The sequence below is a fragment of the Argopecten irradians genome, chromosome 9 (genome assembly GCF_041381155.1).
Source record: "Argopecten irradians isolate NY chromosome 9, Ai_NY, whole genome shotgun sequence".
NCBI lineage: Eukaryota > Metazoa > Mollusca > Bivalvia > Pectinida > Pectinidae > Argopecten > Argopecten irradians.
Genome location: NC_091142.1, coordinates 4,695,746 through 4,719,586, shown reverse-complemented (window position 1 = coordinate 4,719,586; position 23,841 = coordinate 4,695,746). Strand labels below are relative to the sequence as shown.

General features: G+C 36.9%; 1 pseudogene; it reads right to left on the bottom strand.

Moving 5' to 3' along the window:
• The window catches only part of LOC138331158 (beta-ureidopropionase-like), a 40,967-nt pseudogene that overhangs the window by 3,084 nt on the left and 14,042 nt on the right, over window positions 1-23,841 (bottom strand).

The window sequence follows — 23,841 nt, the reverse complement described above, 5'->3', positions numbered from 1 at the left end:
ACTATCAACATTGTACTGGTCAGACATAATGGTCAGTCACCTACCTATATTTCAGGACACTGAACTCTATTTTTCCTTGACCACGTCTGGCTGGTAGTCCGGCTTGACCGCTTCTGTCAGTGACTTGGCATACATGTCCAGTCTTTGGGTCATCTACAACACATAAACATCCTGATAATGACACATATACCGCAGAACAGGAAATATTTGTGGGTACATTTTTTTGTGGTTTGAGACTTCAAAAATATTTTGATGATAAAAATATTTGTGGAATAACATGATCCTGATAATGACACACATACTGCAGAACAGGAAATATTTGTGAGTACATTTTTTTGTGGTTTGAGACTTCAAAAATATTCTGATGATAAAAATATTTGTGGAATAACATGATCCTGATAATGACACACATACTGCAGAACAGGAAACATTTGTGGGTACATTTTTTTGTGGTTTGAGACTTCAAAAATAATTTGATGATAAAAATATTTGTGGAATAACATGATCCTGATAATGACACACATACTGCAGAACAGGAAACATTTGTGGGTACATTTTTTTGTGGTTTGAGACTTCAAAAATATTCTGATGATAAAAATATTTGTGGAATAATAGGATCCTTATGAGGTATAAGACAGATTTTGACACTTTTTTTATTTGAGATACTTCTCTGACTACAAATTCTATAGAGAAGGTCATCTTTCGTATTTCAAAGATTTTGTATTTTGTGTCACCAAAACTGAAACATCAAAATGACCTTGACCCAGTTTCACGAAAGTTTGGTTGGTTGAATTTTTCTTGCATCAAGTTATTTGTGGATTGAAATATTTGTGGTTAGCTGGTGGAACAGTGTAATACATGAAGCCAATTTAGTATATTCATGGTTTTACAGTAACCATGAAAACAACGAAAATTTTTTCACAACCAATTTTTCTTGTAATACACTGTTATACAAAGTGTTTACTGAAAACCAACTTTCTCTTGCGATTTCCATTTCAAAGCATTTTCTCGGAAATGACCTTTCGCCAATTTTAAATATAATGGAAATACCATTGAATTGAATTGTGCAAGAACGGTGGAAAATATAAATTTGCAAAGATTTACATTAACGAATTACCATGATTGTTTTAAATTCGCGAAAATAAATCACATGCAAAAGACAGTTGCCCTACAGTATAAGATACTGACCCTGAAGCACCAAGCATCCTTGACCTGTCTACATAGGTTGAGGTCGACTTCTGCCACCATGAGTCCATCACGAGTCCTTGAAAGTCCCTAAAAACCAACAGAAAATATAAGACTAAACCTTTCAGTTCTTGAGAAGAATTTGTTTAAAGATTTAACCTTTTTGACCCCTGTGACCTTGAATGAAGGTCAAGGTTATTCATGGCTCACACAGACTTGGCCATGCAAAATTCAAGGAGATTTCCTGGAGTTTTCAAGGACTATTTTCAATTTTTTCCAGGACTAATTTCATGACTGTCCAAGACATACACAGTCACCTAAGATAGATAATACCCAGGTTACAGTAATAGGAAGACATACACAGTAACCTAAGATAGATAATACCCAGGTTACAGTTATAGGAAGACATACACAGTAACCTAAGATAGATAATACCCAGGTTACAGCAATAGGAAGACATACACAGTAACCTAAGATAGATAATACCCAGGTTACAGTAATAGGAAGACACACACAGTAACCTAAGATAGATAATACCCAGGTTACAGTAATAGGAAGACATACACAGTAACCTAAGATAGATAATACCCAGGTTACAGTAATAGGAAGACATACACAGTAACCTAAGATAGATAATACCCAGGTTACAGTAATAGGAAGACATACACAGTAACCTAAGATAGATAATACCCAGGTTACAGTAATAGGAAGACATACACAGTAACCTAAGATAGATAATACCCAGGTTACAGTAATAGGAAGACATACACAGTAACCTAAGATAGATAATACCAGGTTACAGTTATAGGAAGACATACACAGTAACCTAAGATAGATAATACACAGGTTACAGTAATAGGAAGACATACACAGTAACCTAAGATAGATAATACCCAGGTTACAGTAATAGGAAGACATACACAGTAACCTAAGATAGATAATACCCAGGTTACAGTAATAGGAAGACATACACAGTAACCTAAGATAGATAATACCCAGGTTACAGTAATAGGAAGACATACACAGTAACCTAAGATAGATAATACCCAGGTTACAGTAATAGGAAGACATACACAGTAACCTAAGATAGATAATACCCAGGTTACAGTAATAGGAAGACATACACAGTAACCTAAGATAGATAATACCCAGGTTACAGTAATAGGAAGACATACACAGTAACCTAAGATAGATAATACCCAGGTTACAGTAATAGGAAGACATACACAGTAACCTAAGATAGATAATACCCAGGTTACAGTTATAGGAAGACATACACAGTAACCTAAGATAGATAATACCAGGTTACAGTATAGGAAGACATACACAGTAACCTAAGATAGATAATACCCAGGTTACAGTATAGGAAGACATACACAGTAACCTAAGATAGATAATACCCAGGTTACAGTAATAGGAAGACATACACAGTAACCTAAGATAGATAATACCCAGGTTACAGTTATAGGAAGACATACACAGTAACCTAAGATAGATAATACCCAGGTTACAGTAATAGGAAGACATACACAGTAACCTAAGATAGATAATACCCAGGTTACAGTAATAGGAAGACATACACAGTAACCTAAGATAGATAATACCAAGGTTACAGTTATAGGAAGACATACACAGTAACCTAAGATAGATAATACCCAGGTTACAGTTATAGGAAGACATACACAGTAACCTAAGATAGATAATACCCAGGTTACAGTAATAGGAAGACATACACAGTAACCTAAGATAGATAATACCCAGGTTACAGTAATAGGAAGACATACACAGTAACCTAAGATAGATAATACCCAGGTTACAGTTATAGGAAGACATACACAGTAACCTAAGATAGATAATACCCAGGTTACAGTAATAGGAAGACATACACAGTAACCTAAGATAGATAATACCCAGGTTACAGTAATAGGAAGACATACACAGTAACCTAAGATAGATAATAATACCCAGGTTACAGTAATAGGAAGACATACACAGTAACCTAAGATAGATAATACCAAGGTTACAGTAATAGGAAGACATACACAGTAACCTAAGATAGATAATACCAAGGTTACAGTAATAGGAAGACATACACAGTAACCTAAGATAGATAATACCAAGGTTACAGTAATAGGAAGACATACACAGTAACCTAAGATAGATAATACCCAGGTTACAGTAATAGGAAGACATACACAGTAACCTAAGATAGATAATACCCAGGTTACAGTAATAGGAAGACATACACAGTAACCTAAGATAGATAATACCAGGTTACAGTAATAGGAAGACATACACAGTAACCTAAGATAGATAATACCAAGGTTACAGTAATAGGAAGACATACACAGTAACCTAAGATAGATAATACCCAGGTTACAGTAATAGGAAGACATACACAGTAACCTAAGATAGATAATACCCAGGTTACAGTAATAGGAAGACATACACAGTAACCTAAGATAGATAATACCCAGGTTACAGTAATAGGAAGACATACACAGTAACCTAAGATAGATAATACCCAGGTTACAGTAATAGGAAGACATACACAGTAACCTAAGATAGATAATACCAAGGTTACAGTAATAGGAAGACATACACAGTAACCTAAGATATAAAATACCAGGTTACAGCAATAGGAAGACATACACAGTAACCTAAGATAGATAATACCCAGGTTACAGTAATAGGAAGACATACACAGTAACCTAAGATAGATAATACCAAGGTTACAGTAATAGGAAGACATACACAGTAACCTAAGATAGATAATACCAAGGTTACAGTAATAGGAAGACATACACAGTAACCTAAGATAGATAATACCCAGGTTACAGTAATAGGAAGACATACACAGTAACCTAAGATAGATAATACCCAGGTTACAGTAATAGGAAGACATACACAGTAACCTAAGATAGATAATACCCAGGTTACAGTTATAGGAAGACATACACAGTAACCTAAGATAGATAATACCCAGGTTACAGTTAATAGGAAGACATACACAGTAACCTAAGATAGATAATACCCAGGTTACAGTAATAGGAAGACATACACAGTAACCTAAGATAGATAATACCAAGGTTACAGTAATAGGAAGACATACACAGTAACCTAAGATAGATAATACCAGGTTACAGTAATAGGAAGACATACACAGTAACCTAAGATAGATAATACCCAGGTTACAGTTATAGGAAGACATACACAGTAACCTTAAGATAGATAATACCAAGGTTACAGTTATAGGAAGACATACACAGTAACCTAAGATAGATAATACCCAGGTTACAGTAATAGGAAGACATACACAGTAACCTAAGATAGATAATACCCAGGTTACAGTAATAGGAAGACATACACAGTAACCTAAGATAGATAATACCCAGGTTACAGTAATAGGAAGACATACACAGTAACCTAAGATAGATAATACCAAGGTTACAGTTATAGGAAGACATACACAGTTACCTAAGATAGATAATACCCAGGTTACAGTTATAGGAAGACATACACAGTAACCTAAGATAGATAATACCCAAGGTTACAGTAATAGGAAGACATACACAGTAACCTAAGATAGATAATACCCAGGTTACAGTAATAGGAAGACATACACAGTAACCTAAGATAGATAATACCAAGGTTACAGTTATAGGAAGACATACACAGTAACCTAAGATAGATAATACCCAGGTTACAGTAATAGGAAGACATACACAGTAACCTAAGATAGATAATACCCAGGTTACAGTAATAGGAAGACATACACAGTAACCTAAGATAGATAATACCCAGGTTACAGTAATAGGAAGACATACACAGTAACCTAAGATAGATAATACCCAGGTTACAGTAATAGGAAGACATACACAGTAACCTAAGATAGATAATACCCAGGTTACAGTAATAGGAAGACATACACAGTAACCTAAGATAGATAATACCAAGGTTACAGTAATAGGAAGACATACACAGTAACCTAAGATAGATAATACCAAGGTTACAGTAATAGGAAGACATACACAGTAACCTAAGATAGATAATACCCAGGTTACAGTTATAGGAAGACATACACAGTAACCTAAGATAGATAATACCCAGGTTACAGTAATAGGAAGACATACACAGTAACCTAAGATAGATAATACCCAGGTTACAGTAATAGGAAGACATACACAGTAACCTAAGATAGATAATACCAAGGTTACAGTAATAGGAAGACATACACAGTAACCTAAGATAGATAATACCCAGGTTACAGTAATAGGAAGACATACACAGTAACCTAAGATAGATAATACCCAGGTTACAGTAATAGGAAGACATACACAGTAACCTAAGATAGATAATACCCAGGTTACAGTAATAGGAAGACATACACAGTAACCTAAGATAGATAATACCCAGGTTACAGTAATAGGAAGACATACACAGTAACCTAAGATAGATAATACCCAGGTTACAGTAATAGGAAGACATACACAGTAACCTAAGATAGATAATACCAAGGTTACAGTAATAGGAAGACATACACAGTAACCTAAGATAGATAATACCAAGGTTACAGTAATAGGAAGACATACACAGTAACCTAAGATAGATAATACCAAGGTTACAGTAATAGGAAGACATACACAGTAACCTAAGATAGATAATACCCAGGTTACAGTAATAGGAAGACATACACAGTAACCTAAGATAGATAATACCAAGGTTACAGTAATAGGAAGACATACACAGTAACCTAAGATAGATAATACCCAGGTTACAGTAAAAGGAAGACATACACAGTAACCTAAGATAGATAATACCCAGGTTACAGTAATAGGAAGACATACACAGTAACCTAAGATAGATAATACCCAGGTTACAGTAATAGGAAGACATACACAGTAACCTAAGATAGATAATACCCAGGTTACAGTAATAGGAAGACATACACAGTAACCTAAGATAGATAATACCAAGGTTACAGTATAGGAAGACATACACAGTAACCTAAGATAGATAATACCCAGGTTACAGTAATAGGAAGACATACACAGTAACCTAAGATAGATAATACCCAGGTTACAGTAATAGGAAGACATACACAGTAACCTAAGATAGATAATACCCAGGTTACAGTAATATAGGAAGACATACACAGTAACCTAAGATAGATAATACCCAGGTTACAGTAATAGGAAGACATACACAGTAACCTAAGATAGATAATACCCAGGTACAGTTAGGATACACAGTATAAGATAGATAATACCAGGTTACAGTATAGGAAGACATACACAGTAACCTAAGATAGATAATACCCAGGTTACAGTAATAGGAAGACATACACAGTAACCTAAGATAGATAATACCCAGGTTACAGTAATAGGAAGACATACACAGTAACCTAAGATAGATAATACCCAGGTTACAGTAATAGGAAGACATACACAGTAACCTAAGATAGATAATACCCAGGTTACAGTAATAGGAAGACATACACAGTAACCTAAGATAGATAATACCCAGGTTACAGTAATAGGAAGACATACACAGTAACCTAAGATAGATAATACCCAGGTTACAGTAATAGGAAGACATACACAGTAACCTAAGATAGATAATACCCAGGTTACAGTAATAGGAAGACATACACAGTAACCTAAGATAGATAATACCCAGGTTACAGTAATAGGAAGACATACACAGTAACCTAAGATAGATAATACCCAGGTTACAGTAATAGGAAGACATACACAGTAACCTAAGATAGATAATACCCAGGTTACAGTAATAGGAAGACATACACAGTAACCTAAGATAGATAATACCCAGGTTACAGTAATAGGAAGACATACACAGTAACCTAAGATAGATAATACCAAGGTTACAGTAATAGGAAGACATACACAGTAACCTAAGATAGATAATACCCAGGTTACAGTAATAGGAAGACATACACAGTAAAACCTAAGATAGATAATACCCAGGTTACAGTAATAGGAAGACATACACAGTAACCTAAGATAGATAATACCAAGGTTACAGTAATAGGAAGACATACACAGTAACCTAAGATAGATAATACCCAGGTTACAGTAATAGGAAGACATACACAGTAACCTAAGATAGATAATACCAAGGTTACAGTATAGGAAGACATACACAGTAACCTAAGATAGATAATACCAGGTTACAGTAATAGGAAGACATACACAGTAACCTAAGATAGATAATACCCAGGGTTACAGTAATAGGAAGACATACACAGTAACCTAAGATAGATAATACCCAGGTTACAGTAATAGGAAGACATACACAGTAACCTAAGATAGATAATACCCAGGTTACAGTAATAGGAAGACATACACAGTAACCTAAGATAGATAATACCAAGGTTACAGTAATAGGAAGACATACACAGTAACCTAAGATAGATAATACCAAGGTTACAGTAATAGAAGACATACACAGTAACCTAAGATAGATAATACCCAGGTTACAGTAATAGGAAGACATACACAGTAACCTAAGATAGATAATACCCAGGTTACAGTAATAGGAAGACATACACAGTAACCTAAGATAGATAATACCCAGGTTACAGTATAGGAAGACATACACAGTAACCTAAGATAGATAATACCCAGGTTACAGTAATAGGAAGACATACACAGTAACCTAAGATAGATAATACCCAGGTTACAGTAATAGGAAGACATACACAGTAACCTAAGATAGATAATACCCAGGTTACAGTAATAGGAAGACATACACAGTAACCTAAGATAGATAATACCCAGGTTACAGTAATAGGAAGACATACACAGTAACCTAAGATAGATAATACCCAGGTTACAGTAATAGGAAGACATACACAGTAACCTAAGATAGATAATACCAGGTTACAGTAATAGAAGACATACACAGTAACCTAAGATAGATAATACCCAGGTTACAGTAATAGGAAGACATATACACAGTAACCTAAGATAGATAATACCCAGGTTACAGTAATAGGAAGACATACACAGTAACCTAAGATAGATAATACCCAGGTTACAGTAATAGGAAGACATACACAGTAACCTAAGATAGATAATACCCAGGTTACAGTAATAGGAAGACATACACAGTAACCTAAGATAGATAATACCCAGGTTACAGTAATAGGAAGACATACACAGTAACCTAAGATAGATAATACCCAGGTTACAGTAATAGGAAGACATACACAGTAACCTAAGATAGATAATACCCAGGTTACAGTAATAGGAAGACATACACAGTAACCTAAGATAGATAATACCAAGGTTACAGTAATAGGAAGACATACACAGTAACCTAAGATAGATAATACCCAGGTTACAGTAATAGGAAGACATACACAGTAACCTAAGATAGATAATACCCAGGTTACAGTAATAGGAAGACATACACAGTAACCTAAGATAGATAATACCCAGGTTACAGTAATAGGAAGACATACACAGTAACCTAAGATAGATAATACCCAGGTTACAGTAATAGGAAGACATACACAGTAACCTAAGATAGATAATACCCAGGTTACAGTAATAGGAAGACATACACAGTAACCTAAGATAGATAATACCCAGGTTACAGTAATAGGAAGACATACACAGTAACCTAAGATAGATAATACCCAGGTTACAGTAATAGGAAGATATACACAGTAACCTAAGATAGATAATACCCAGGTTACAGTAATAGGAAGACATACACAGTAACCTAAGATAGATAATACCCAGGTTACAGTAATAGGAAGACATACACAGTAACCTAAGATAGATAATACCCAGGTTACAGTAATAGGAAGACATACACAGTAACCTAAGATAGATAATACCCAGGTTACAGTAATAGGAAGACATACACAGTAACCTAAGATAGATAATACCCAGGTTACAGTAATAGGAAGACATACACAGTAACCTAAGATAGATAATACCCAGGTTACAGTAATAGAAGACATACACAGTTACCTAAGATAGATAATACCCAGGTTACAGTAATAGGAAGACATACACAGTAACCTAAGATAGATAATACCCAGGTTACAGTAATAGGAAGACATACACAGTAACCTAAGATAGATAATACCAAGGTTACAGTAATAGGAAGACATACACAGTAACCTAAGATAGATAATACCCAGGTTACAGTAATAGGAAGACATACACAGTAACCTAAGATAGATAATACCCAGGTTACAGTTATAGGAAGACATACACAGTAACCTAAGATAGATAATACCCAGGTTACAGTTATAGGAAGACATACACAGTAACCTAAGATAGATAATACCCAGGTTACAGTAATAGGAAGACATACACAGTAACCTAAGATAGATAATACCAAGGTTACAGTAATAGGAAGACATACACAGTAACCTAAGATAGATAATACCCAGGTTACAGTAATAGGAAGACATACACAGTAACCTAAGATAGATAATACCCAGGTTACAGTAATAGGAAGACATACACAGTAACCTAAGATAGATAATACCCAGGTTACAGTAATAGGAAGACATACACAGTAACCTAAGATAGATAATACCCAGGTTACAGTAATAGGAAGACATACACAGTAACCTAAGATAGATAATACCCAGGTTACACATACAGTAATAGGAAGACATACACAGTAACCTAAGATAGATAATACCCAGGTTACAGTAATAGGAAGACATACACAGTAACCTAAGATAGATAATACCCAGGTTACAGTAATAGGAAGACATACACAGTAACCTAAGATAGATAATACCCAGGTTACAGTAATAGGAAGACATACACAGTAACCTAAGATAGATAATACCCAGGTTACAGTAATAGGAAGACATACACAGTAACCTAAGATAGATAATACCCAGGTTACAGTAATAGGAAGACATACACAGTAACCTAAGATAGATAATACCCAGGTTACAGTAATAGGAAGACATACACAGTAACCTAAGATAGATAATACCCAGGTTACAGTAATAGGAAGACATACACAGTAACCTAAGATAGATAATACCCAGGTTACAGTAATAGGAAGACATACACAGTAACCTAAGATAGATAATACCCAGGTTACAGTAATAGGAAGACATACACAGTAACCTAAGATAGATAATACCCAGGTTACAGTAATAGGAAGACATACACAGTAACCTAAGATAGATAATACCCAGGTTACAGTTATAGGAAGACATACACAGTAACCTAAGATAGATAATACCCAGGTTACAGTAATAGGAAGACATACACAGTTACCTAAGATAGATAATACCCAGGTTACAGTAATAGGAAGACATACACAGTAACCTAAGATAGATAATACCCAGGTTACAGTAATAGAAGACATACACAGTAACCTAAGATAGATAATACCCAGGTTACAGTAATAGGAAGACATACACAGTAACCTAAGATAGATAATACCCAGGTTACAGTAATAGGAAGACATACACAGTAACCTAAGATAGATAATACCCAGGTTACAGTAATAGGAAGACATACACAGTAACCTAAGATAGATAATACCCAGGTTACAGTAATAGGAAGACATACACAGTAACCTAAGATAGATAATACCCAGGTTACAGTTATAGGAAGACATACACAGTAACCTAAGATAGATAATACCCAGGTTACAGTAATAGGAAGACATACACAGTAACCTAAGATAGATAATACCCAGGTTACAGTAATAGGAAGACATACACAGTAACCTAAGATAGATAATACCCAGGTTACAGTAATAGGAAGACATACACAGTTACCTAAGATAGATAATACCAAGGTTACAGTAATAGGAAGACATACACAGTAACCTAAGATAGATAATACCCAGGTTACAGTAATAGGAAGACATACACAGTAACCTAAGATAGATAATACCCAGGTTACAGTAATAGGAAGACATACACAGTAACCTAAGATAGATAATACCCAGGTTACAGTAATAGGAAGACATACACAGTAACCTAAGATAGATAATACCAGGTTACAGTAATAGAAGACATACACAGTAGATACCTATAGATAGATAATTAGGTTACAGCAATAGGAAGACATACACAGTTACGAAAATACCACAGTATATGACAGAATAATAGCACTAATTGTTCAACAGCACATCTCTCACATGCTTATACAGTGTAAAACAAACGTGTAGGTAAAAATAGCTATACACACGTTGGCTGTATAACAATAGTGTATTGTGAACTGATCAGTCAATTGACAACCTTGTTCAAACAGTGAAATATCAAAGGACTATCTCATCACAGGCCTGAGTAATAAAAGTACATGTCCACACCACGAAGTGGACTAGACCTGAGGTTAGATGGACTTTACTTGAGTTGAGATGGACTTTACCGGGTAAGGGACATCTCGCCTCTGTAAAGTACATACCACACCCTATTTGTACTCTAAGAGTGACAATGCACTGTTACGGTACTATCCTGCCCACACCTCAAATTACAAATGGACTGGTCCATAGATTTATAACTGTCATCTAACGAGATTTACTTTGTATGGGGAAGGCAGGTGTGTGTATTATTTTGTATCTTTCCCTAAGCATTGATATGTCTGTGTAGCTATAAATAGCCACACAGGTAAAATTAAAACTTTAACACCTTTAAAGTAGTGACAATCGGGTAACTATGGTAACTGCATGAAACGGAAAAGTGTGGGCACTATGTACTAAGTAAGCTATATAAATAATGATCATAGTAAACATTTATGTCATTAATTTGAATGTGCTTGCTATCTGTATTGCACATTAATTACTTAAACAATAATAATTAATAAATAAAATAAATAATTAAACAAACTTCTCAGTGTGAGACATGTGTATGACACATACATGTATATCTGACAGCTGGCATGTTATAAAAGGTCCATGGTTTATCGCCAGGAACTTTGGGTTTTTTTACTTTTTCTAAAACTAGAACCAGGCTCATCATTTTAGTATCCTGGCCTTTAACTAGACTTGAAACACAACAAGAGGCCCAATGGACTTGAATCTGTCAATACTACAGCTCCTTATTTTCATTAAGAAATATTTGTAAGATTCAAAGTGAATTTACTACAAATTGAAAATTCATACCAATAAAAAACTTTCAGATAAAGTATTCTTAAGTACAAATGATTCATTCACACAAACATGTGGTAGTTCTGACCTTGATTGAAGGTCAAAATGCCTTTCATTTTTTCCCCAAGTCATCAATGAAAATCTGTTTGGAGACCTTGCTAAATTTTCAAAAGTCATTAATTTCTAAATGAAAATTCCTATCCCTTCATTTTGTTACACTCTCCGGCTGCACAGTTAATGAGAAGCATTACTTAAAGATTTTAGCCCATTTGTCCCCTGTGAACTTGGATGAAGGTCAGATGAAGGTCAAAGTCATTCATCTTGTAGCCCTTCCTCCCAGGATGTCAGGTATCTAAGCTAATTAAATGTTAACTTATTTACCCCTGAAGACAAATATAGGCTATTCTTAATCAAGGAATGGACCAGTCCATTATCAAATTTCAGGGGTGTTAATGTAAGGAATGGAAATGTGTATTCTACACAGGTATATTACATGATGATGGCTGTGCATAAAACACATGCAACCCTATTATAGGCGAACGAACGACGCTTGTGATTGGTTAAAGTTGTATTTCTTGTAATTTTAACTATCACAAACGGTCATAAAACATACAATGTGTGAGTATAAATGCATATACATATATGATGGTTCAAATCCATCAAAGCATAAAAGCTCCCTTGGGCCTTAACAATTTCTTCATTTCAATAAATTTTATTGACAGATTGAAGGCACACAGTCAATAACACGCCTATATTAAATATTTCCATATTTGGATGGAGTGTTTATACCATTTGAGGTCATATATATTAAATAATCATGTTTACTTGTTTCGAAATAAAAATTACAATATGACAAAACTCTATTGGGAAGGTAAATCAATAGATTAATAGAAACTATTAAATGGATATATCAAAAACAGTAGCAGACGATTTGTATTTTTCTTCAGTGTATAAAAAAGTTACTTACTTTACACCATTACCACCATTGAAAAAGTTTGAGCTTCACATGGTTTGTAATGCTAAGTTATGTTCTGAATACAGGTTCATTAAATACCAATACAAGGTAATTAATTGTTTCTTTTCTCAAGGAATTTTCCCTTTTCCCTCTAATGTCTGTATTGGGCTCCACTCTTTCTACTCCACGGGGTCAGAGCCAAAATTAAAAAAAAAAAAAAATAAACACAAGTTTTGTAACTCTTCTCCACAGGATGTTTTCTGGTCAAATTTGGGGGGGAAAGGGGGGGGGGGGGGGTGTCAGAGCCAAAATTTATACAACCTTTGTTCCCCTTCCCCCAAGGATGTTTGTGGCATGAATTGGTTACATTCTATGTGCAGAACACTATGACTAGTAACAAGGGATTAAGCTTTATTTCCCCTATTGGGCCCAGCCCCTCATGCCCCCAGGGGGTCAGTGACAAAATTTAAAATTTATACAAACCTTATTCCCCTTCCCCCAAGGAAGTTTCTGGCCAAATTTGGTTACATTCCATGCAGAACTCTATGACTAGTAGCGATTTTAAAGGAAATGTTGATGGATGATCGACGGATGATCGATGGACGCCGCCATGACATAAACTCACATATGATATTATAACAATTTTATAGGGATATAAGGCCCCACCCCTTGACCCCTGAGGGTAAGTCAAATTTGGATATAAGGTTAAAATCCTATCTCAGGCTAATAATTCTAACCAAATTTGACTCATTTACTAAGAAAAGTGAGCAAATGATGCTCATATTTCAGCTTTCCTTACACATATACAAGTGTGATTGGCCATAGACGACTTGAGAAAAATTTCACTGAACTTGCTTCAGCAGTTTTTGGAGACTTTTATCAAAAGTTTGATTTAGTTTGATAATTAAATGTTGGAGTACCTGGAGAAAAACCACCAACCAGTGGTCAGTACCTGCAGGCAACTGCCCTACTTCACAGCTAGGATTCAAACTCACAACCCAGAGGTCAAGGGCTTATGGTATTATGTCAGGACATCTTAACCATCGCTGCCCCTATTGAAACTCAACAGACTAACGAGTAATTTCATGTAACGTTGAAATGCCTTGCAATAATCCACTACCATATAAAGAACAGCTTATACAGATCATATATTATTTCACTTGCTGTGTTTGATTTAATATATGGTAATGAAATCGCACCTTAAAATAAATGTGTTATTCAGTACCAGATAATCAATCAATAGTTGAGTGTATAATACAATGTGAAGCAAAATAGAATTGATCACTCTCACATTCACATAGCCCTTTAAGTGTCACAGAATATATACATTTCTCAGTCTAATAAAATGTAATTTCTCTCCTACATTACATGGATCACAATTTTTAGTCCTGAATGTATATGTACAGACTCTAGTTTTTAAAAACTTCCTTTTGGTACACATGTACCGACCCTAGTTCACTCGTCAGCTGTGATTGGTCAGCTGTACCTAGTCTGATGGTGATGGGTTCTTCTGCACCAGACAGAGTGGGTCTGCACTGAGACTCTAGTACTCAACTGGGTGCAAATGTACCAACTGAAATATGTACATAATGGGCCGGTCCCATCCTTGCTAAACACACCCCAAATGTGATAATGGACAAGTCCAAATTAATCGCTGCTATACACACCTCAATAATACAGGATGTTTGCTATACACAGAGCTGTTCTACACAACTTGGTATGATCCAAGATATGGTCAGTATTGGACTCTTCCAAATTTAAATCTAAACCAGACAGAGGTCAATTATCTTCACTTGTGCCCTGACCACCACAACAACAACCTTTTATACTCTGTCAAGATAGGTGAAATACAGAGTGGGCTTATCTAAACCAAATCTACCGATAATTTGTTAACCGATATATTGTTAATTTTCTACCTGGTACGGTATTGAGATTTTACCTCCTGTATCATGTCATACAGTCAGTCATTTAACAAAGTAGGTTTTAGAGCTAGATACACAAAAGCTGGAGTACCTAGACAAAAATCATCTACCTGCAATCAATACCTGGCAACTATCCCCCAAGTGCAGTTTATAAAATATACTGCTAATTACATATGTTGTATGTGTGAAATACACTTGTAATTGTTATGACCAAAAAAATGTCTGTTTAAGGTTGCCCGACCGACCCTAATTCCCCCCCCCCCTCCCCCCCACTTTTCTATGAAAAAAAATTAGAAGTCAGGATTTTGATATCAGACTCCGGTTCCGGCCATTTCTTTAGAGTCAAAGACATCCCGACCTACCGACCCTATTTTTTTTTTTGCCAATGTAACAACTAAACATTTTTTTTGGCCTTATGAAAAATATGTGTCAGTAAAAGTAACAAGAGGCCCAGAGGGCCTGTATCGCTCCACCTGGTTTGTAATGCCAAGTAATGTTCTGAATACAGGTTCATTGTTTCTTTTCTGAAGGAATTTTGATATTAACCTCTAAATCCCCTATTAGGCCCCACCCCTCCTGCCCCCAGGGGGTCAGAGCCAAAATTTATACAAGTTCTGTTCCCCTTCCCCCAAGGATGTTTGCGGCCAAATTTGGTCATAATCCAAGCAAAACTCTAGGACAATTTATTTTAGCAATTTATAGGATTTACCTCTATTTCCCCTATTGGGCCCCACCCGTCCTGCCCCTGGGGGGCCAGAGCCAAAACTTTTACAAGTTCTGTTCCCCTTCCCCCAAGGATGTTTGTGGCCAAATTTGGTTACATTCCATACAGAACTCTATGACTAGTAGCGATTTAAAGAATTTACCTCTATTTCCCCTATTGGGCCCCGCCCCTCCTGCCCCCCGGGACCAGAACCAAAATTTATACAAACTCAGTTCTTATTCTCCCAAGGATATTTCTGGCCAAATTTGGTTACATTCCATGCGGAACTCTGTGACTAGTAGCGATTTAAAGGATTTACCTCTATTTCCCCTATTAGGCTCCGCCCCTCCAGCCCCCGGGGGGCCAGAGCCAAAATTTATACAAGTTCTGTTCCCCTTCCCCCAAGGATGTTTGTGGCCAAATTTGGTTCCAATTCCTGCAGAACTCTATGACTAGTAGCGATTTAAAGGATTTACCTCTATTTCCCCTATTGGGCCCCGCCCCTCCTGCCCCCGGGGGGGTCAGAGCCAAAATTTATAAAAGTTCTGTTCCCCTTCCCCCAAGGATGTTTGTGGCCAAATTTGGTTCCAATCCATGCAGAACTCTATGACTAGTAGCGATTTAAAGGATTTACCTCTATTTCCCCTATTGGGCCCCGCCCCTCCTGCCCCCGGGGGGGCCAGAGCCAAAATTTATACAAGTTCTGTTCCCCTTCCCCAAAGGATGTTTGTGGCCAAATTTGGGTACATTCCATTCACAACTCTATGACTAGTAGCGATTTAAAGGATTTACCTCTATTTCCCCTATTGGGCCCAGCCCCTCCTGCCCCTGGGTGATCAGAGCCAAAATTTATACAAGTACTGTTCCCCTTCCCCCAAGGATGTTTGTGGCTGATTTTGGTTACATTCCATGCCAAACTCTAGGACAAGTAGCGATTTAAAGGATTTACCTCTATTTCCCCTATTGGGCCCCGCCCCTCCTGCCCCTGGGGGATCAGAGCCAAAATTTATACAAGTTCTGTTCCCCTTCCCCGAAGGATGTTTGTGGCTGATTTTGGTTACAATCCATGCCAAACTCTAGGACAAGTAGCGATTTAAAGGATTTACCTCTATTTCCCCTATTGGGCCCCGCCCCTCCTGCCCCTGGGGGGTCAGAGCCAAAATTTATACAAGTTCTGTTCCCCCTCCCCCAAGGATGTTTGTGGCCAAATTTGGTTACAATCCATGCAGAACTCTAGGACAAGTAGCGATTTATAGGAAATGTTGACGGACGGACGGACGGACGGACGGACGACGGACGACGGACGACGGACGACGGACGCCGCGCCATGACATAAGCTCTACCGGCCCTCGGGCCAGGTGAGCTAAAAATTAACATCTATGGTTAGAACTGACAGAAACGATTATGAAATTATAACTTCAGCTATATCCTACTGACAAAGCTTTCACAGAGGTATAAATGATTAAAAGAACCAGTTACGTAATCCCAAATAAAAAGTTTTACTGTAAAATAAATATGTCCATGAAGTTTGAGCGTGACCATGCTAGGGGAAATTTCCACAACCGCACTCTAGAACTTGTAAAACACATCTCTTTCAGGACTTAGACATGTTGATTATTTGATATTGCAGTTTACCCTGCAGGTAGTCTGACAGAGGCTGTATACATTTACATATATGCATCATGTTTATAAGCCTTAGTATATACATGTATATATGAATACACCTACTCACTGTCATGGTTATAGATACACAAGCTGTTTTGTAGCAGCTGTTCGTACACATTGTGCCACAACGACTATAGGGGTTAACAAAAGCTGATGGAGTTCCAAGAGAAAAACCTGCATCCTCAATATCGAGTACTAGAACAATGATTATATCCCTGAAAGGAAAGTAGCAGCCCATAGGTATAACAGCTAAGACTTAAATTCGTTGAAAAATTACACTGCAATCCAGAGATGAGGGGTTTCATATATAGCCGAATCAGAGTCTCACCTTATTACCCCGTGACCCCCCAGTACCCCATCTCCTCCCTCTTTCATCCAATGCAATCCCTGTATCCCTCCCCTGATCCAATGCATCCCAGAGATGAGGGGTTCATATATAGCCGAATCAGAGTTCACCCTTATTACCCCTTCCTGAACCCCCCCACCCCCATCTCGTCTCCCCCTCTTTAATCCAATGGCAATCCCCTTATTACCCTCCCCTGATCCAATGCAACCCCTTACCCTCCCTGATCCCAGAGATGAGGGGTTCATATATAGCAAATCAGAAGTCACCTTATTACCCCTAACCCCCCATCCCCACTCCCCCTCTTATCTCCCAATGCCCCCTCCTCTCCCCTGATCCAATGCAATCCCAGAGATGAGGGTTTCATATCCCTCCCCTTATTACCCCTGATCCCCCATCTCCTCCCCTTCTTTCATCCAATGCAATCCCTCCCCTGATCCAATGCATCCCAGAGATGAAGGGTTCATATATTAGTGGAGCAATAAAAGTCAATCCACGAAGGGTTCATCATGGAATGAATACAGTAATTATGTTGAATATGCTAATTAGGTTGAATACACTGATTAGGTTGAATACAGTAATTAGGTTGAATACAATAATTAGGTTGAATACAATAATTAGGTTGAATACACTAATTAGGTTGAATACACTAATTAAGTTGAATACACTAATTAGGTTGAATACACTAATTAAGTTGAATACACCAATTAGGTTGAATACACCAATTAGGTTGAATACACCAATTAGGTTGAATACATTGAATACAGTGTAGACAAACTGATTAGTATTTGGATGATTGGTGAATCATGATTTTTAAGAGAAATCAATATATCATGATTTATACATAAGTAACTCCTGGCAGATGTATATTACCTTGAATAAATGGTTCTGTGTCAGAATAACTCCCCTCAGTTGGAAGATTCCATAACAACAGAGACCCTGTTCTACCCTACAACAGGATGATTCTATCATGAGAATGAATTAGCCCAGTGAGAGGATGGGAGATTCCATTTGATAAATCTTCAGTAGCTGGGTGATTCCATTTCACAAGAGGAGTGTTTAACAATGCAATGACCCCAACTGTGATTATATTCCTATCCTTAGGGCATTTCCTTAACTATGAATGTTAACATCCACAGTTCTATTTTTAACTTCTGTGGATATTTCTGGACAAAGCAATCTAAATAAAATTGGACTTGTATTTCCCCTACAAATGATGCTCTACCTTACGCTCCAATACAAGAAACTTGGAATTCTTATTTTTATTTTAAGATATAATTACAGTTCATTCTGTACCGATGTCCTTATATCTATCAATAGGCCTTTATAATCACACGCACATACCACTATGAAACAGATACTTTTAAGGATTTATGTTCAATTACTTAAGCTGTACAACATATATTTATGAATCAGGTTAAATATACAACCGTTTTATCACACATCAATATAATATCTCTCGGGTTGTTGAAACTGATACCGATAGCTTTTCATTTTCAGATGGAGTGTTCCAGTTTAGAGACAGTTGTTCTCAATCTCTGCCCAGCTCTGTGAGGTTGTGTGCGAGTAGCTATATATAGTCAGACAGCATACTTAATCAGAGAGTAGATGACAGCCGATCAGGACGCAGATCAGACAGCCTAAGCACTCATTTCAGGACGGACATCCCCAGTAGCCCTAATTTCAGGACAACTTTAAAGACCTGATTTTTGGGCATCTCATGTCGGAGTACTCATTTCAAGACGATATCCCATCATGTAGCCCTTATTTTAGGACAACTTTTAAAGAGCAGATTTTTGGGCATCTCACCTTTTGATAATAGGACTAAGAGTATGATTTATTATCCTTTAATTGCTTGTTGCTAAACAACCCTACATCTTTTGAAGCATTTTCAACACGATATTTTTAAATTAATCAATTTTCAGTTTTCTCTAGTTAGCATTGATGTCACTAGTTTTTAATTTCATCGGGTATGAAAAAAAAAATTGTTTGCACACTAAGTGAATTTGCATAATGGATTCTTACAAAAGTTTGGAAACATAATTTTGTTCATAACCTGAAGAAATTAAAAAAATAGTGATTTCAATGCTTATAATTAATTTTTAGACTATTTGATGAAATAAAATAGGTTTTAAGGTATGATTCTATTGATTTTTCAAGGGATTCATTTTACAAATCAATGTGCAACATTAATATCTCTATTGTACATGGCATCAACATACTAGATTTTCAGATTCAAATATATAGAAAAGGTAAACAATGATAAGTCATAGTGTATAACCAAATTCAAATATAGGGAATTTAGCCCTAATCTGGACCTGGCCCTTGGCCTGAACAGTTTATTTACCAAAATCACTATACAAAGTACCATTTAAATGATCTTTTAAATATAAAGCGGCTTATGTTTGGAACATTTTTACCAGACCACATAAGAAATAGTACATACCTCACTTTTATCTCTTCAGAAAGTAGCAAAGGATTTTTTTTATGGAATGATTTTATTGGACATGTAGATGTATTTAACATCCTCTTCATATGTGCTACTTTTTTTCATGAATGAATATAGATATTTTTTTATATATTGTATATTTTATATTTATCTTGACCATGTGTATGATGAGCTGCTAAGTTCAAGTTTTAAATAAAGTCTATTTATCATCCAGTTAATGTCAGGTTTTCACACCAATTCTGGGGCCCCAGCGGTGGCCGAGTGGTTAAGATGTCTCGACATTTTACCACACAGGCCCTCCCACCTCTGGGATGCGGGTTCGTAATCCCATGTGGGGCAGTTGCAGGTACTGACCGCTGGTCTCGGTGGTGGTTTTTTCTCCGGGTACTTCCGGCTTTCCTCCACCAACAAACCTGGCACGTCCTTACATGACCCTGGCTGTTAATAGGACGTAAAATAAACAATACCAAAATCACACCATTCTCATTTTTTTTTTTTCATAATGGTATGAAAAAAAGAAATTGGCCAATCAGAAAGTCAGATTTTAGTATGATTGAAAACAAAGAACAAGAGGCCGAGAGGACCTGTATCGCACACCTGGTAATTGTAATGCCAAGTAATGTTCTGATTGTTTCTTTTCTTAAGAAATTTAAACTGTTTACCTCTAAATTTCCATATTTGAACCCATTCTTTCTGCTCCAGGGGGGGGGGGGGGGGGGGGGGGGTCACAGCCAAAATTGATACAAACTACAATGTATTGTTCTCTTCCCCAAAGCATGTTTGTGGCCAAATTTGGTTTACATTCCATGCAGATCTCTATGGTACATGTAGCGATTTATAAACGGCTTTACCTCTATTTCTCATATTGCGCCGCCCGCCCCTCTCCTGCCCCTGGAGGGGGGTCAGAGCCAAAATTTAATACAAACTCTGTTCCCCTTCAACAAAGAATGTTTCTGGCCAAATTTGGTTACATTCCATGCAGAACTATATGACTAGTAGCGATTTAAAGGATTAACCTCTATTTCCCTATTGGGCATCCTGCCCGCCATGAGCACCTTTATACCTGCTCCCCGGGGGGTCAGAGCCTAAAATTTTATCTTTTTTCAAGCTCTCTTCCCCCCAGGGATGTTTCTGTCCAAATTTGGTTACATTCCAGCAGAACTCTTTGATAGCGATTTTAAGGATTGATCTCTATTTCCTCTATTTTGGGCTCCGACCCTCCTGCCCCTGGGGGGTCAGAGCCTAAATTTATAAAAAACTCTGTTCCCCTTCCCCCAAGGATGTTTCTGGCCAAATTTGGTTACATTCCATGCAGAAACTCTATAACAAGAAGCGATTTAAAGCAAATGTTGCCGGACGGACAGACGCCGGGCCATGACATAAGCTCACCGCCCTTCGGGCCAGGTGAGCTAAAAACGAATTATTGGTTATGGGAGTAAATAATCACACATGGGATTGTCAAATAGATAAAAAAATATATTTCACTTCTATATTAGTAAGGCCAAAAAATAATATGTGTGTTTAGGGTTACCCGACCAACCCGAATTTTTAACTCCGACCCTAAATTCCCCCCCCCCCCCCCCCCCCACTTTTCTACGAAAAAAATATTAAAAGTCGGGATCTCAGACTCCGGTTCATGCCATTATTTAATTGTGAAAGACAATTAAGGGGAAAAAAATCCTCTCGACCTACCAACCCTATTTTTTTTCGCCAAAGTAACCCTAAACAGACAAATATTTTTTTGACCTAATTTAATTAACAGACCCATGCCAGGTTCTGGGGTTTTATTTGTTTTTAATGTCTTATTAACAACCAGAGTCATGTAAGGACGTGCCTAGTACCTGGCAACAGCCCCACATAAAATTTGAATTTGCCACCCAGAGGTGGAGGGCCTGTGGTAATATGTCGAGACATTTTAACCACTCAGTCTGAGTTTTTCAAAGACCATTAAAATGTTTACAATATCAGCTAAACAAATAATCCTACTAACAATAAATCAAAGTAAGGTTCAAGTGTTTGAAGTATAATAGAACCTATATGATGTTGGGTGTCAACATGATAAGTCTCTTGTAAAACTTTACTACTCTCCCCCCATTCACTGATTTGTCACCAGTTTTAGCAAGACAGATTTCTCTGTCAAACCCTAGGGTATAACATAGTGCTGCCACGATACGGCAAGATCGTACCACAATATATACCACAATATATTGTGTTTTATTTGTGAGCTTCAAATATCAAATATCATATATGTCCTTAACCAAATGTATACTTTTGTATAATCATTATGTTAATCTGAACCCTATATTTAAGAACAAGAGGCCCATGGGCCTTAACGGTCACCTGAGTTAGAATATATAATGAAACAAATAATGAAACAAATTAAAGACATATAAACACTATATGCTGGGCCTTGAAGTTGGTCAGTGGTTTATAAATTTGACCTTTTTAGACTATGAAGAGTATTTGCTTCCATCCTGCCCCTCTGGTCCCCCAGAGGGTCATCGAGGACGGATATGGATGTTAAAATGCTATATCTTAGGCTAATAATTCTAATCAAGTTTGACTAATTTCCTACGAAAATTAGGCAAATAATGTTCACAAATATGTTTTTCCTATATAAACTAAAAGTAAACTTGACCCCTCCCCAGGGGGTAACGTGAGACCCCAAGGTCATATAATTCACAGTTTTTATAAAACACCTGAAGACCTTTCCATCTATAATTATTTGATTCTACTATATCCAGAATTTTAGAAGATTTTTGAAGTTTTAGCCTATTTGACCCTTTTTTTGCCCCGCCCCTCTGCCCCCAGGGAGTCGGCCAGGACCAATGTGGATATGATATTAAAATGCTATCTCAGGCTAATAATTCTAACCAAGTTTGACTCATTTCCTATGAAAATTGAGCAAAAAATGCTCATAAATGTGTTTTCCCTATATAAACTATAGTAAACTTGACCCCCACCCCAGGGGGAAACGTGAGACCCCAGGGTCATATAATTCACAATTTTTGTAAAGGACCTTAAGACCTTTCTATTTATGAAAAGTATTTGATTCTACCATTTCCAGAATTTCAGAAGAAGATTTTTGAAGTTTTAGCCTATTTGACCCTTTTTTAGCCCCGCCCCTCTGCCCCCAGGGGGTCGGCCAGGACCAATGTGGATATGATATTAAAATGCTATCTCAGGCTAATAATTCTAACCAAGTTTGACTCGTTTCCTATGAAAATTGAGCAAAAAATGCTCATAAATGTGTTTTCCCTATATAAACTATAGTAAACTTGACCCCCTCCCCAGGGGGAAACGTGAGACCCCAGGGTCATACAATTCACAATTTTTGTAAAGGACCTTAAGACCTTTCTATTTATGAAAAGTATTTGATTCTACCATTTCCAGAATTTCAGAAGAAGATTTTTGAAGTTATAGCCTATTTGACCAATTTTGACCCTGCCCCCTAAGGCCCCCGGGGGTCAGTCATGGCAAATTGGTTAATATAGGATTCAATGGCCATCTTGT